The sequence below is a fragment of the Microtus oregoni genome, unplaced genomic scaffold (assembly GCF_018167655.1).
Source record: "Microtus oregoni isolate MIOR12 unplaced genomic scaffold, Mior012 000011F_ref0000422, whole genome shotgun sequence".
Classification (NCBI taxonomy): Eukaryota; Metazoa; Chordata; class Mammalia; order Rodentia; family Cricetidae; genus Microtus; species Microtus oregoni.
This window is the reverse complement of record NW_024543070.1, coordinates 37,503,178-37,508,215: the sequence shown is the minus strand read 5'-3', so window position 1 is coordinate 37,508,215 and position 5,038 is coordinate 37,503,178. Positions and strand designations below refer to the sequence as shown.

At 45.5% G+C, this 5,038-nt stretch overlaps 1 pseudogene; it reads left to right on the top strand.

Annotated features, from left to right (window-relative positions):
• Positions 1-2,031: 2,031 nt before the first annotated feature.
• Positions 2,032-4,098, top strand: LOC121453195 (annotated as a pseudogene).
• Positions 4,099-5,038: the final 940 nt, after the last annotated feature.

Below are 5,038 nucleotides of genomic sequence, written 5' to 3'. Positions count from 1 at the left end.
ATCTCACTCATGAACATTGATGCAAATATACTCAATAAAATACTGAATTCAAGAACACATGAGAAAAATCTTCTACCATGACCAAATAGGCTTCATCCCAGAGATGCAGGGTTGGTTCAACATAGGAAAATCTACCAATGTAATCCACCATATAAACAAACTGAAAAAACAAAACAAAACAAACCACATGATCATTTCATTAGCTGCCAAAAAAGCCTTTGACAAAATACAACATCGTTTCATGATAAAGGTCTTGGAGAGAGCAGGGGTCCAAGGAACATACCTAAACATAACAAAGATAATATACAGAAAACCAACAACCAACATCAAAGTAAATGAAGAGAAACTCAAAGTGATCCCACTGAAATCAGGAACAAGACAAAGTTGTCCATTCTCCCTATACCTATTCAATATAGTTCTTGAGGTCCTAGCTAGAGCAGTAAGACAACAAAAGGAAATCAAGGGGATACAAATCGGAAAAGAAGAAATCGAACTCTATTTGCTAATAATATGATGGTTTACATAAGCAGCCCCAAAAATTATACCTAGGAACTTTTATTTTTTTTAAAGACCCTTTAACAAGCTTTGATGAATCCACTTCATAGCTGCCAAGCCGTCACATATGATCCACAAATAAGAATGGTAAGATGTGGAAAGACGAGGAAGTTTATTCATGCCACTGAAGAACTTGGGGTTCCTTAAACACACACATACACACACGTTTAACATATGTATATAGGTGTATGTGTGTACATCTATGAGTGTATGTGGTACACATGCCTGTGTATGTGTGCCTGTATCGGGAAAGCAGAGGAGGGTGTGGGGAGGCCTGCTCTATCATTCTACCTTAATCTTTTGAGACAGGCCATCCTGCTGACTGAACCAGGAGCTAAGATGGTAGCCACCAAGCCTCAGCGATTCTCCTGTCTCTGATGCCCTTGGGTGATGGATCTTGGTGTCAACTTGACTGTATCTGGAATGAGCTAAAACCCAAGAAGCTGGGAGGGATTTTCTTGATTGGGTCATTTGAGGGGGAATACCTACCCTAAACTTGGTATCTTCCTGTGGCAGCCCACAGAAAAGGTCATAGAGAAAGGCAGCTTTTGCTTTTTGCTCACTTGCCCTTTCTCTCATAGAACCTGTGTCTTTGGGATTCCAATGTGGACTGGAAACTGGCAGCTCTTTAGGACTTCTCTAGGACTCCAGCACCAGATTCGAACTGCTGAGACATTAAATCTCCTGGACTGAACAACTAACTACAGGATCCTTGATGACAGCCATCATTGGACTACTCTGACACCAGCCTATAAGCTCCTCTAATAAATTAATATATACACATACATATATGTGTGTGTACTTACATACATGTGTATATATACACACATACATACTTACATATATGCGTGTGCATTGTTCATTCTGTCCGTTCTATTCCTTTAGAGAACCCTGACTAATACACTCCCTCCATCCTACAGTTACAGGAATGTGTCGCCTTTTACATGGGTGCTGGGGATTTGAACTCCTGGTTTTCTGATCATTATAGGCATATACTGCTTATTCAAAGTGGCTTTCTAGGATGCTAACACTACCAACAGAAACATGTAGGGGTCTGGAGCTTGGCCTGAGTCACTACCATCTGTCCTCCAACCTCTCCAATCATACCACAGAGATGCTGCAGGGTTAGAGAAAATACCTTCAACATTCCAGACATTTATTGTCAAGAATCTCCGTTTGGTTTCCAATTCAAGTGAGGGAGGATACAGTGGAGATGCCGAGGCTGGGATGAGACAAGGTATAGTACCTGAGAAAATTCTGAAGGAACCGGACCTGATACAGGGGGAAGAAGGGTGCTTGAAAGTTCAGGGTCACCACTGTGAGTCAGTTAGGGGATTTTGATCTGTTACTGTGTTTAAAGGGACATCCAGGGCTCATGGAAGAAATTAAAGCAGCTAGAGTTGGGTAACAAGATGGAGGCTGTATGAAGTCACTGTTCACATGAAGGAGGGCACTTAGGATGCCAACATAAGGAGAATGACTCACTTGGTAAGTGGGAATCTAGTTCCTTATCAAAAGAACACAGTACTTGAGACTGGGCATATAGCTCCGCAGTAGGGAGGCTTCCTAACATGTGCAAGGCCCTAGGTTCAAACCTCAGTATTGGAAAACAAACAAAGCCAAAGCAGTAGCAAAAAGGAAGTGGGGCGCTGGGGAGAGAACCCAGTCAGTAAACTGCTGTGAGAGTATGAGGATCCTTATGCAACAAAGGAACAAGTTTCCAACCCTGGTGCTGGTGTGTATGGAGTGAGAGATAGGGGTTGGGGGATTGGGGAGCTGGTCATAACCCTAGGGTTCTTAGGTCCGTCGGCCTAACCAATCAGTGAGCTCCAGATTCTTTGAGAAACACTGTAACACTGTGTCTTAGTTACTTTTGTATTGCTGTGATATACCACCATGAATAAGGCAACTTATAAAACAAAACACTTAATTTGGGGCTTATGGTTTCAGAGGGTTAGGGTTCATTCTAGTGGAGCAAAGGAATAGCTGAGAGCTCACATCTTGATCCACAATCCACAAGGTAAAGAAAGACACAATCCACAAGGTAAAGAAAGAGCCGGCTGGTCTGGTTGCCTCCCTGTGTTGGGCAGGGCGCGCGCAAGGGTTCCGGAGGATTCTGGCGGTACCACTCACGATAAGCAGGGGTGTCTGGGTCTTCATGTCGCTCTTGGAATGTGGGTCGGGGAAGAAGAAACCGGCCGTTCAGGGTGCTGGTTTTCTTGACGGCCAGGACTGAGCTTAACCCAGAGGAGCGACCGCGTGAGGCACCAGGAGCCCACCCGGCGCTGGGCGGGCGGGTCCATTTTGCCAGGTCCACTTTCTTTTGGGGGTGAGCGGCCTGAGATCCAGAGACAATGGCTCTGACGGGATGGAGCCCGAAGGCGTCATCGAGAGTAACTGGAATGAGATTGTGGATAGTTTTGGTGACATGAATCCCTCAGAATCCCTCCTCCGTGGTATTTATGCCTATGGTTTTGAGAAGTCCTCTGCCATCCAGCAGCGAGCCATTCTTCCTTGTATCAAGGGTTATGATGTGATTGCTCAAGCCCAGTCTGGGACTGGGAAAACAGCTACATTTGTCATATCAATTTTGCAACAGATTGAGTTAGATCTAAAGGCCACTCAGGCTTTGGTTCTGGCACCCACTCGTGAGTTGGCTCAGCAGATACAAAAAGTGGTCATGGCATTAGGAGACTACATGGGTGCCTCTTGTCATGCCTGTATTGGGGGCACCAATGTGCGTGCTGAGGTGCAGAAGCTGCAGATGGAGGCCCCCCATATCATCGTGGGCACTCCTGGCCGGGTGTTTGATATGCTTAACCAGAGATACTTGTCGCCAAAATATATTAAGATGTTTGTACTGGATGAAGCAGATGAAATGCTAAGGCGTGGGTTCAAGGACCAGATCTATGATATATTCCAGAAGCTCAACAGTAACACACAGGTAGTTTTGTTGTCTGCTACAATGCCCTCTGATGTCCTTGAGGTGACCAAGAAGTTCATGAGAGACCCCATTCGGATTCTTGTTAAGAAGGAAGAGTTGACCCTGGAGGGTATCCGCCAATTCTACATCAATGTGGAACGGGAGGAGTGGAAGCTTGACACATTGTGTGACTTGTATGAAACCCTGACTATCATCCAGGCAGTAATCTTTATCAATACCAGAAGGAAGGTGGATTGGCTCACTGAGAAATGCATGCCTGGGATTTCACTGTTTCTGCCATGCATGGCGATATGGACCAAAAGGAACGAGATATGATTATGGGGGAGTTCCGGTCTGGTTCTAGCAGAGTATTAATTACCACTACTGACCTGTTGGCCAGAGGCATTGATGTGCAGCAGGTCTCCCTAGTCATCAATTACGACCTTCCCACAAACAGGGAAAACTACATCCACAGAATTGGCCGTGGCGGTCACTTTGGCCGTAAAGGTGTGGCCATTAACATAGTGACAGAAGAGGACAAGAGGACTCTTCGAGACATTGAGACATTCTACAACACTTCCATTGAAGAGATGCCCCTCAATGTTGCTGACCTCATTTGAGGGGCTGTCCTGCTACCTGGCCATAGCCAGGGTTCAATCCCTGGGGGGCTGAGGAACAGCTGGATGGGGGAGGGAAGGGAGCCAAGGGATGGACATCTTGTTTTTTGTTTTTTTGTTTTTTGTTTTTTTTTTCTCTCTTTGAATAAATGTCACTGTTTTGAGGCAAAAAGACACTGGGAATGGCACAGGTCTTTTGGAACCTCACAGCCCTCCCCCAGTGAATCACCATCTTCAACAAGGCCATACCTCCTAGTCTTTCCCAAACAGTTCTACTATCTGAACCAAGTATTCAAACTAACCTACGGGAGGAGGTGTGTCACTGGGGACGGTCTGTGAGGTTTCAGAAGCCCACGCCACCAGGTCCTCTCTCTCTCCCCCTTTCTCTCCAGTTTGTGGATGGGATGTAATATCTTAGCTATTGCTCTAGCACCATGCCTGCTGCCATGCTCCCTGCTATGATGATCGTGGACTCTAATACTCTTTCAACTGTAAACAAGCCCCCAATTAAATGCTTTCTTTAATAAGTTACCATGACCCTGGTGTCTCCTCACAGCAATATAACAGTGACTAAGGACCCTGAAAAGGTCACCTGATGTTGATCTTTGGCTGCCACACACGTGAACATGCAAACACACAGAAAGTATATGTAGGCATAGAAAATGTACCCGTCCACACGTGTAGAAAACAACCTGGGTTCTTCTCCAAGGACCAGGTTGAGAAGTTTTCCAGGTATCAAATCAAGAATAAGTTTTGTCAGGTGGTGGTGCACGCCTTTAATTCCAGCACCTGGAGGCAGAGGCAGGTGGATCTCTTGAGTTCAAGGCCAGCCTGGTCGGTAGAGAGGGTTCTAGGATAGCCAGGCTACACAGAGAAACCCTGTCTTGAGAACCAAAAGGGAAATAAAAAAGATCCAAAGTCTTCTCTAAGAACTAGAGCAGAA